The sequence below is a fragment of the Lithobates pipiens genome, unplaced genomic scaffold (genome assembly GCF_037356315.1).
Source record: "Lithobates pipiens isolate NorthernLeopardFrog02 unplaced genomic scaffold, aLitPip1_a1.2 Scaffold_13, whole genome shotgun sequence".
In the NCBI taxonomy this organism is placed as follows: Eukaryota; Metazoa; Chordata; class Amphibia; order Anura; family Ranidae; genus Lithobates; species Lithobates pipiens.
In genome coordinates this window covers 100,806,126-100,819,141 of record NW_027507718.1, presented here as the reverse complement: position 1 = coordinate 100,819,141, position 13,016 = coordinate 100,806,126, and positions in this window count along the sequence as shown.

Sequence of the window (13,016 nt, the reverse complement as noted above, 5' to 3'; positions counted from 1 at the left end):
GATATGCGAACTGATCTGGGGGTGTCAGTAACATTTCACTGACACTCCCAGCAGTTCGCATAGGGCAGTGTGAACTGCCGCCGGGAGGCATGCGATGCGGGAACCCGCCGCGCATTCGTGGCGTTCCCGCATCGCTCCAGTGTGAACCCAGCCTAATAAGCGATCGTTTTTCTGATCGCTGTATTAGTGTCACAGGTGACGCTAGTTAGGCAGGTAGGTATTTAGGTTCGCCGCAGCTTTTTATAGCGCCAGGGACCCCCATATACTACCGCATAAAGCCCCCTGATTGCCCCCTAGTTAACCCTTTCACCAGTGATCACCATATAACTGTTACAGGTGACGCTGGTTGGTTAGTTATTTTTTTATAGTTTCAGGGCACCCGCCATTTATTACCTAGTCTCACTAGTGTACCCCTAAATTTAGGGGTGTCTACTTTCCAAAATGGGGTCATTTGGGGGGGTTTGTGCCATCTTGGCATTTTATGGCCTTCAAAACTGTAACGCCCTTAGAAAGCCTGAAGGCGGTGCTTGGTTTTCGGGGCCCCGTACGCGGCTAGGCTCCCAAAAAGTCCCACATATGTGGTATCCCCGTACTCAGGAGAAGCAGCAGAATTTATTTTGGGGTGTCATTTCACATATGCCCATGGCATGCGTGAGCAATATATCATTTAGTGACAACTTTGTGAAAAAAAAAAAAAAAAAAAAAAGTTTGTAATTTTCCCGCAACTTGTGGCAAAATATAAAATATTCCATGGACTCAACATGCCTCTCAGCAAATAGCTTGGGGTGTCTACTTTCTAAAATGGGGTCATTTGTGGGGGTTTTGTGCCATCTTGGCATTTTATGGCCTTCAAAACTGTAATAGGTAGTGAGAAGTGAACTCAAAAATTTACGCCCTTAGAAAGCCTGAAGGCGGTGCTTGGTTTTCGGGGCCCCGTACGCGGCTAGGCTCCCAAAAAGTCCCACATATGTGGTATCCCCGTACTCAGGAGAAGCAGCAGAATTTATTTTGGGGTGTCATTTCACATATGCCCATGGCATGTGTGAGCAATATATCATTTAGTGACAACTTTGTGAAAAAAAAAAAAAAAAAAAAAAAGTTTGTAATTTTCCCGCAACTTGTGGCAAAATATAAAATATTCCATGAACTCAACATGCCTCTCAGCAAATAGCTTGGGGTGTCTACTTTCTAAAATGGGGTCATTTGTGGGGGTTTTGTGCCATCTTGGCATTTTATGGCCTTCAAAACTGTAATAGGTAGTGAGAAGTGAACTCAAAAATGTACGCCCTTAGAAAGCCTGAAGGCGGTGCTTGGTTTTCGGGGCCCCGTACGCGGCTAGGCTCCCAAAAAGTCCCACATATGTGGTATCCCCGTACTCAGGAGAAGCAGCAGAATTTATTTTGGGGTGTTATTTCACATACGCCCATAGCATGTGTGAGCAATATATCATTTAGTGACAACTTTGTGTAAAAAAAAAAAAAAAATTTTTTTTTTGTCATTATTCAATCGCTTGAGGCAAAAAAATAAAATATTCAATGGGCTCAACATGCCTCTTATCAATTTCCTTAGGGGGTCTACTTTCCAAAATGGGGTCATTTGGGGGGGTTTTGTACTGCCCTGCCATTTTAGCACCTCAAGAAATGAGATAGGCAGTCGTAAACTAAAAGCTGCGTAAATTGCAGAAAACGTACCTTAGTTTGTAGATGTGACAACTTTTGCGCAAACCAATAAATATACAATTATTGACTTTTTTTTTACCAAAGACATGTGGCTGAATACATTTTGGCCTAAATGTATGACTAAAATTGAGTTTATTGGATTTTTCTAATAACAAAAAGTAGAAAATATCATTTTTTTTCAAAATTTGCGGTCTTTTTACGTTTATATCGCAAAAAATAAAAATTGCAGAGGCAATCAAATACCATCAAAAGAAAGCTCTATTTGTGGGAAGAAAAGGACGCAAATTTTGTTTGGGTACAACATTGCATGACCGCGCAATTACCAGTTAAAGCAGCGCAGTGCCAAAGTGTAAAAAGACCTCTGGTCATTTACCAGCAAAATGGTCCGGTCTGAAAGTGGTTAAATGATGTATCTATGTCTTCAGTTTGACACTCTGAAACATCCATAATAACTTGTTTACTTGGTAATTCAGTGTGCCCCAATTCTCTATTTTCTTCAGTGGATAATTCTGATGTTTCATCAACAGATTCCACTAAATCACCTTCTATTGTTTTTTGTTCTATGTTTGTTACCTCTCTACTGGGCCCTGCCATGGGATCACTGGAACTCTGTGCATGAAGACTGAACATATCCGAAATTTTAGCACATTTCTGAGCATCAAGTTCCAATGACTTCTTGTGTTTCTCTCTGATTTTTTCTGCTCCTCCTTTTTGTTTTTTTGTAGACATCTAAGTAAAATATAAAATCATAATGAAAAAAAAAAAGTGTCACTAACTCTGGGCAGTCGGCAGGAAAGATAATTCTCACAACTTACTGTGAGAGGACGACCAAGCCCCCTGCCAGCTTATTGGAGGGCAGCAGACCAGAACAGCACCAAAGAAGAAGAATAAAGACAGTATCTGGCAGCACCCAAAGTGTATTCCAAGCACATTACGTATCCTACCTGATACATCTTTCTTCCTCCTCCAAAGGGTTGCCTGTGCTAGCAGCCTACTGCCCCTCTCGGAATGCTGGCATCTCTATTGAGTGCCACGAGAGGTGACCCACTGCAGCAGAGCATTACTCAAGCAGAGTAAGTTCCTGCTCATGCCATAGTCCCTCCCTGGATGCCCACACCAGATACACTATAGAAGTATAAAACGGAACCTGGCTATGCACATCGCGTAACAGATTCTGTTTTCTGTCTTCCACCACCGGCTTTTTATAGGCAACTACCACTATGCAGTGTTATCATGTTCTGTGGTGAGGTCGAAGGGAGAACCCATGCAACTTTGCTTTCCACCTGATCTTATATATTTTTTTCAGAAACCCTAGATAATAAAATAGTGGGTGTTGCGATATTTGTGCAGCAGTTTTTCAAAACTTTTTGGAAAAAATAGACTTTAATTGTATATAATGCACAAAGACACAATATAATTCCCAACTGTTTGGTGAATTATAAATGATGATGTTACGCTGAGTAAATCGATACCAAACATGTCACACTTTAAAATAGCGTCCACCCATGCAACAGGGCCAAATTACAGTACCTAAAAATCTCGATAGGCAACGCTTTTAAAGTCTTTACAAGTTACCTGTTTAGAGCTACACAGGAGGTCTGGTGCTAGAATGATTGCTCTATGTTTGCGGCGATACCTTACACGTGCTCTGCTATCGGCATTTACATATGCATGCGGGACATGCATATGCATTTAAACATGAGCATGGGGGAACTTAAATTTATTTTTATTTTTTTGAATTTTTAAATTATTTGATTTTACATTTTTTCAACGCTGCACCTTTTAAACTTTTTTTGCTATTAGAAGGCATGAACAACATCCCTTGTAATAGCATGGGCCGTGACAGTTCCTGTTTATGGAGAGATCTGGGGTCTATTGGACACCAAATCTGTCCTCTGGCCTCCAATGGAGCCAATCAGTCTGATCGGTAATGGCCAAGTAACCGAAGAGCCAGAAGAGGAAATGACTAAATGCTTGCTTCTTGTTTCTGATGCCACACGGTGAGAGGAACAACATCTGTTTCTCTCACTGTGTGCCTAGAGCTGGATGTCACCAGTTGCATCCTTACTGGGTTCCACAATCACACAGGAGAGCCTGGTGAAGGCGGCGGTGGGAGGGGGCAGGGCTGTCTTTAATGTTGATTGACCTTTGGGCAAACATTTTCTTGGGGCCCCCCAACCGCTCTTAGCCCTTGTACACACGGTCGGTGAATCCGACTCAATGTGTCCAATCGGACCGTTTGGTCAGATAATCCGACTGTGTGTGATCTCCAGCAGACTGTTTCTGTCGGAGTATCTGACGGACCAAGTTTTCCAACTTGTCGGTAACATTTTCCGACAACATGATCCGATCGGACTTTGTCCGATCATGTGTAGAGAATTCCGATCGGACAAAGTGCCACGCATGCTCAGATCAAATTCCTACACCAAAGCTATTGGCTACTAACCTGAACGTAGTCCCGTCGTAACAAAATAATGTCATCACGTTCTGAACGATCAGATTTTCCGAAAACTTTGTCCGACCGTGTGTTTGCAACAGTTTCGGAAAACATCCGACGGATTGGTTGTTGGAATGTCCGACCGTGTGTAGAAGGGCTAAGAAATTTAACATATAGCAGCAAGACTCAAAATCAGTTTGCTGCAGAAGATCAGGCAGCAATTGCAATTGGTTGCCAGAGGATGCAGCATATTATTACTGATCGCTGACTGGTTGTTAGAGGTTACAACACATAATTTCTGCTTCCTCATTAATTGCTAGAGGATACTGCACATCATTACTGCTCACTGAGAAATGTACGACAGGAGAGGACCAGAGATTGCGGATCTAATACAGGAGATGACCAGAGACTGCGGATCTAATACAGGAGATGACCAGAGACTGCGGATCTAATACAGGAGATGACCAGAGACTGCGGATCTATTACAGGAGATGACCAGAGACTGCGGATTTAATACAGGAGATGACTAGAGACTGCAGATTTAATACAGGAGATGACCAGAGACTGCGGATCTATTACAGGAGATGACCAGAGACTGCGGATCTATTACAGGAGATGACCAGAGACTGCGGATCTATTACAGGAGATGACCAGAGACTGCGAATCTAATACAAGAGATGACCAGAGACTGCGGATCTATTAGAGGAGATGACCAGAGACTGCGGATGTATTACAGGAGATGACCAGAGACTGCGGATCTAATACAGGAGATGACCAGAGACTGCGGATCTAATACAAGAGATGACCAGAGACTGCGGATGTATTACAGGAGATGACCAGAGACTGCGGATGTATTACAGGAGATGACCAGAGACTGCGGATCTAATACAGGAGATGACCAGAGACTGCGGATCTAATACAGGAGATGACCAGAGACTGCGGATCTATTACAGGAGATGACCAGAGACTGCGGATCTAATACAGGAGATGACCAGACACTGTAAATCTAATACAAGAGATGACCAGAGACTGCGGATCTATTACAGGAGATGACCAGAGACTACAGATCTAATACAAGAGATGACCAGAGACTGCGGATGTATTACAGGAGATGACCAGAGACTGCGGATCTAATACAGGAGATGACCAGAGACTGCGGATCTATTACAAGAGATGACCAGAGACTGCGGATCTATTACAGGAGATGACCAGAGACTGCGGATCTATTACAGGAGATGACCAGAGACTGCGGATCTAATACAGGAGATGACCAGACACTGCAAATCTAATACAAGAGATGACCAGAGACTGCGGATCTATTACAGGAGATGACCAGAGACTACAGATCTAATACAAGAGATGACCAGAGACTGCGGATGTATTACAGGAGATGACCAGAGACTGCGGATCTAATACAGGAGATGACCAGAGACTACAGATCTAATACAAGAGATGACCAGAGACTGCGGATGTATTACAGGAGATGACCAGAGACTGCGGATCTAATACAGGAGATGACCAGAGACTGCGGATCTAATACAGGATATGACCAGAGACTGCGGATCTAATACAAGAGATGACCAGAGACTGCGGATCTATTACAGTTGATGACCAGAGACTGCGGATCTATTACAGGAGATGACCAGAGACTGCGGATCTAATACAGGAGATGACCAGACACTGCAAATCTAATACAAGAGATGACCAGAGACTGCGGATCTATTACAGGAGATGACCAGAGACTACAGATCTAATACAAGAGATGACCAGAGACTGCGGATGTATTACAGGAGATGACCAGAGACTGCGGATCTAATACAGGAGATGACCAGAGACTACAGATCTAATACAAGAGATGACCAGAGACTGCGGATGTATTACAGGAGATGACCAGAGACTGCGGATCTAATACAGGAGATGACCAGAGACTGCGGATTTAATACAGGAGAAGACCAGAGACTGCGGATCTAATACAGGAGATGACCAGAGACTGTGGATCTATTACAGGAGATGACCAGAGACTGCGGATCTAATACAAGAGATGACCAGACACTGCAAATCTAATACAAGAGATAACCAGAGACTGCGGATCTATTACAGGAGATGACCAGAGACTGCGGATCTAATACAGGAGATGACCAGAGACTGCGGATCTAATACAGGAGATGACCAGAGACTGCGGATCTAATACAGGAGATGACCAGAGACTGCGGATCTATTACAGGAGATGACCAGAGACTGCGGATCTATTACAGGAGATGACCAGAGACTGTGGATCTAATACAGGAGATGACCAGAGACTGCGGATCTAATACAGGATATGACCAGAGACTGCGGATCTAATACAAGAGATGACCAGAGACTGCGAATCTATTACAGGAGATGACTAGAGACTGCGGATTTAATACAGGAGATGACCAGAGACTGCGGATCTATTACAGGAGATGACCAGAGACTGCGGATCTATTACAGGAGATGACCAGAGACTGCGGATCTATTACAGGAGATGACCAGAGACTGCAAATCTAATACAAGAGATGACCAGAGACTGCGGATCTATTACAGGAGATGACCAGAGACTGCAAATCTAATACAAGAGATGACCAGAGACTGCGGATCTATTACAGGAGATGACCAGAGACTGCGGATTTAATACAGGAGATGACCAGAGACTGCGGATCTATTACAGGAGATGACCAGAGACTGCGGATCTAATACAGGAGATGACCAGAGACTGCGGATCTAATACAGGAGATGACCAGAGACTGCGGATCTAATACAGGAGATGACCAGAGACTGCGGATCTATTACAGGAGATGACCAGAGACTGCGGATCTATTACAGGAGATGACCAGAGACTGCGGATCTATTACAGGAGATGACCAGAGACTGCGGATCTATTACAGGAGATGACCAGAGACTGCGGATCTAATACAAGAGATGACCAGAGACTGCGGATCTATTACAGGAGGTGACCAGAGACTGCGGATCTATTACAGGAGATGACCAGAGACTGCGGATCTAATACAGGAGATGACCAGAGACTGTGGATTTAATACAGGAGATGACTAGAGACTTCGGATTTAATACAGGAGATGACCAGAGACTGCGGATCTATTACAGGAGATGACCAGAGACTGCGGATCTAATAAAGGAGATGACCAGAGACTGCGGATCTAATACAGGAGATGACCAGTGTGAAAGGGATCTCTAAGAGAGACTGACCACTTTTATTTTTTATTAAGATCAGTTTTAGGCTGGGTTCGCACTGCTGTGACTATGAGAACCGGATGTGATTCGCACCGCACTGCAGTGCAAATCACATCCGATCTCTGTGCGATGCGAGTTCAGCCATACAGATAGTATGGCTGAATTCGCATGGCACCCGCCCCAAACTTGCACAGGACCCTTTTTTTGGTCCGCAGCAGAATCGGATCGCATGGGTGTTCATACCATGCGATCCGATCCCTGTCCGAGTTTGCAGATCGCACCGCAATATGCGGACTGATCTGCGCGTGTCATTAACGTTTCACTAACACTCCCAGCAGTTCGCATAGGGCAGTGCGAACTGCCGCCGGGAGGCATGCGATGCGGGAACCCGCCGTGCATTCGCGGCGTTCCCGCATCGCTGCACTGTGAACACAGCCTAAAGCATTGCCAGGCATGAAAAAAAAAAAAAAAAACACTATCAGCCAAGAAAAAACACATTGGCAGGCATGATAAAAAAAAAAAAAAAACATTGGCAGGCATGAAAAAAAAAACACATTGGCACAGGCATGATAAAAAAAAAAAAAAAAAAAACATTGGCAGGCATTGAAAAAAAAAACACATTGGCACAGGCATGATAAAAAAAAAAAAAAAACATGGGCAGACATTGAAAAAAAAACACATTGGCACAGGCATGATAAAAAAAAAAAAAAAACATTGGCAGGCATGAAAAAAAAAACACATTGGCACAGGCATGATAAAAAAAAAAAAAAACATTGGCAGGCATTGAAAAAAAAACACATTGGCACAGGCATGATAAAAAAAAAAAAAAAAAAACATTGGCAGGCATTGAAAAAAAAACACATTGGCACAGGCATGATAAAAAAAAAAAAAAAAACATTGGCAGGCATGAAAAAAAAAACACATTGGCACAGGCATGATAAAAAAAAAAAAAAAAAACATTGGCAGGCATTGAAAAAAAAACACATTGGCACAGGCATGATAAAAAAAAAAAAAAACATTGGCAGGCATTGAAAAAAAAAACACATTGGCACAGGCATGATAAAAAAAAAAAAACACATTATCAGCAAAGATGCATAAAAAAATATACATATGAGGCAGGCAATAGTGTCACTTACCTTTCTAGTTGCAGGTTCTTTTACGACAGTAAGAAGATGAGTTCTCCTCCAACTCCTCCCCCTTCGGTCACATGACCTCTTCTTCATTTTCTCCAAAGGTGAAAGGCCGCGGAGGTGGCCGAGGAGATGGCTGTGGTGAGCGGCGCTGGCACAAGGAGCAGTCCAGCCCGCAGCCCAGCCCAGACCAGCCCGCAGCCCGCAAATCAGTCTCTGGCAGTGGCAGAAATAAATGCGGCCGTCTCCGCGGAGTCGGCCGCGGAGCCGGCCGCGGAGGCGGCCATGGAGCTTATGTCAAAATGGCAGGACCAGCTTCCCAGTGATATGCGGCCCGGCGGTCCGCGGCCCACCGGGCAAATGCCCGGTGTGCCCTATGGCCAGTCCGGGCCTGGTCCCAACCGGTGCGACGTCGCACCGATTCCCTGAAATAGTTCCTGCACTACTTTTGGCGGGTTCGGGGGAGATTTAAATAGACATCTGTGCATGAACTCGCACAGATGTTTTTCAACACGTCCCCGAACTTGCATAGAAATGCGGGTTTGAAATCATGCGAGTTCTAAACACTAGGCACTCATATCACAAATATAATAACTTAATCATTGCTTTAGTAAAATATTAATGATTTGGTTCATATACTAATTAAGGGCAATTTCCAGACCGCATCTAGAACAGCCCGCTTATATTTAAATGTCCACGTGACACGTTTGCTTTTCGGCCTATTCTCTGTTGCTAAGACGGCATCCGCACATCAGGGTTGCCAACCTCCCACAGTATCTTTTACTGAGAAAACATGGAAAATTTACTGGTGGAGCACACTTTTTACTGGCAACCTGAGAAATTACAGAACTCCTATTAAAAACGAACACAGTGAATATTTAAACAGTATAAACATGATATGGAAACACTGACAATACCTATGTAGCGCCGGTGTCCCATCATATAAGGTCCCCCATCAGATAGTGTCCGCTGTGTACTGCGCATGCGCAGTACACAGCAACACAGATTCCGAAAATAGCCGAGGATGAATGGCGCCTGCGCCGTGAGTCCAGGTTCTAGCCCTACCATCCAAGTGGACATCCAAGTAGGAATAAAAAAGAGCCGAGCGCAGCGAGGCCGAGCCCGAAGCATGGCGAGCAAAGCTCGCCCGCGAGGGGCCCTCTAATTTTCACAACCCTATGTCTGCTTGGATGGGGGGGCTACCACCTCCACTCACGGCACAGGCGCCGTTCAGCTTTGGCTATTTTCGGAATCTGTGTTGCTGTGTACTGCGCATGCACAGTACACAGCGGACACTATCTGATGGGGGACCTAATATGATGGGACACCGGCGCTACATAGGTATTGTCAGTGTTTCCATATCATGTTTATACTGTTTAAATATTCACTGTGTTCGTTTTTAATAGGAGTTCTGTAATTTCTCAGCTTGCCAGTAAAAAGTGTGCTCCACCAGTAAATTTTCCATGTTTTGTCAGTAAAAGATGCTGTGGGAGGCGGACACTATATGATGGCAGGACACTATCTGCCAGAACACCGTCTCCTGAGGGGCACGCGCTAGGTTTTTGAAATTTAAGGTTACACCTGAACTGCAGTTTGGTTTGGGTATAATTATTCCAAATTTTGACCTCGGCATCAGTCTGACTGGACTATAGGGTGTTCAGCCTGGCCACTGGGGGCACTGTCTCTTCTGGCAGGCATGGAACCACAGTCTGGTTGGGTGCTTTAAGGTTGCTTTCTCTCGGAGCCCGCCCAGTGGGAGGGTCACTCTTGCTGTGCTTTCTGGGAGAGGGTACTTAAGATGCGGACGTCACATGGTTCAGGGTTTCCGGTCCAAAAGGGTGTTCTGACTCAATGGTCCTGCCCCTCCTGACCAGCCCCCAGGAAGGCTATGGCCTGGGGTGCGGATCCACCTGACTTTATGCAGAGGCAAGGAAACTAAAGAAAGGATTCCAAGGTGGTCCCGTACCGTCTCCGGTTGTGGAGAGGCCCAGCAACTTCATAGCTATCCAGGGGAGGACTCTTCAGAAGAAGGCCACATATGGGTTGGCTTCTTAGCAAGAGCCTGGTGAGGCTGAGGGAACTAAGTGAATCCAATTTCGTGGGTATCGCCAAACTGGCTGAAAGATTCAGGTATTACATGAGTGTTCTACAAGTTCTAGTTTCCTACATGTTCTACAACAACGTCTGTGGCAGAGACTTATTTCTGCATGTTCTACAACAACATCTGTGGCAGAGACTTGTTCCTGATTTAAGCACCTTGTTGGTTGCTAGGCCTTGTGAGAGAGGGACTATCCAACTTGAGTGAACATCCAGCTGTGAATGCGTATTCTCTGGATTTAGTCAAAATAAGCCCTTGTACACACGATCGGAGATTCTGACAGAATGTGTCCGATCGGAGCGTTTTGTTGGATATTCTGACTGTGTGTGGTCTGCATCGGACTGTTTCCATCAGAATATCCGTCGGACCAACTTTTCCAACGTGCCGGAAATATTTTCTGACAAAATGCTCCAATCGGACATACTCCGATCATGTGTAGAGAATTCCGATCGGACAAAGTGCCACGGATGCTCAGATCAAATTCCTACATCAAAGCTATTGGCTACTAGCCTGAACGTAGTCCCATCGTACCGAAATTACGTCATCACGTTCTGAAAGATCGGATTTTCCGACAACTTTGTCCGACCGTGTGTATGCAACAGTTTCAGACAAGATCCGTCGGACAAAACTCGAAGGACAAAATCCGACGAATTTGTTTGTCGGAATCTCCGACCCTGTGTACAAGGGCTAAGAGAGTTCTTTATTATTTACTTTGACACTAATGCCGCGTACACACGACAGGACTTAAGTCCGGCAGACTTTCGACGGAGTTCTGACGGAGTTCTGACAGAGTTCTGATGGACTTTCCGAATGAACGGACTTGGCCACACACAATCACACCAAAGTCCAACGGATTTGAAAGTGATGACGTATGACTGGACTAGAATAAGGAAGTTCATAGCCAGTAGCCAATAGCTGCCCTAGCGTCGGTTTTAGTCCGTCAGACTAGCACACACACAAGCGGATTTCTGGGTCCGGCAGAGTTCTGTCGGAAAAATTTGAAACATGTTCCATTTCTAAAGTCTGTCAGACTTTTGTAAATCAAAAGTCCGCTGCAGCCCACAAACATTCGAATAGTCTGCCGGAATCATTCCGTCAGACTTTTGATGTTGAAAAGTCTGGTCGTGTGTACGGGGCATAAGCCCTTGTACACACGGTCGGAGAATCTGTCGGAATGAGTCTTATCGGACTGTGTCGTCAGATAATCCGACTGTGTGTGGTATGCATCGGACTGATTCCGTCCGAATCTCTGTCCGACCCAATTTTCCAACATGTTGGAAATATTTCCCGACCAACTGGGCCGGACGGACCTAATCCGATCATGTGTAGAGCATTTTCATCGGACCAAGTGCCACACATGCTCAGATCAAATTCCTACATCAAAGCTATTGGCTACTAGCCTGAATGTAGTCCCATCGTAACTAAATTACGTCATCACGTTCTGAAAGATCGGATTTTTCGACAACTTGACCCGACCGTGTGTATGCAACAGTTTCGGACACAATCCGTTGGACTAAATCCGACAGGCAAAATCCGACGGATTTTGTTGGCAAAATCTCAGACCGTGTGTACGTGGGCTTAAGAGTACCTGAACCTTTCCTCCTAACCCTCTGATCCTATACTAAGAGACTGTTCGTTAACTAAGTTTTTTGCAAATAAAAATCCCTTTAAGCGGATCTGTCATCAGTCTCTAACGTTTCCGGGCCATCTACCATGGAAACCCTTAGACACAAATCGAGGTGAAGAAGGTAACGGTAAGCCCAATCAAACTAGCAGCTCCTTCAGGGGTTAGTGCTACATGTGGGGGCTCGCTGTCCGGGATTTACCGTTACCCCTCGAAAGAAAGAACTGTACACGTGGTGAATACAGGACAGAGGATTGTGTGTTTTTTTTTACGCTATTTTGTGAAATGATGGACATCCACTGCTGGTGCAAAAGCATGGGAGGTGCCTGGAAAAAGCCTGTGAGTTGCGCAGCTGAAGGAACCAGTGGGAGGAGTCTAGCCTGTTTCGTTTCCCTGCACGAGGCACCACGTGAGTGTGTTGCAGGAGAGGGAGAAGCAGTTTGTTTTATCCGCAGAGAGACTTTTAACGCAAAAAATGTTTCGGGCTCCGGGAATGCCACCCAGCATGGGACCTCGTATGCCATTAGGAGAAGGTCTTATGGGTGTGAGACTCCCAGGAGCTACTTTGACTGACACAGGGATTCGCCTGGCCCCTCAAGGGCGGTTTATCCTGTACGCATCAGGCCCTGGGGATGCTGTGTGGAAGTTGTGAGAGACTGTTTGTGAACCCCCGGCCATTTGTCCACTGTCCTGCCTGTGGGGAATACGTCTTCAGAGTTGAACAGTCAATCACGCTACCGAGGGCCTACCACGTGGAATGGGCCATGGGCGTGACGACTGAGGAGTTGGCCATCTTTGCTACTTCAGTGAGGCCTTCCACAGCGGTGATGCCTGTTGC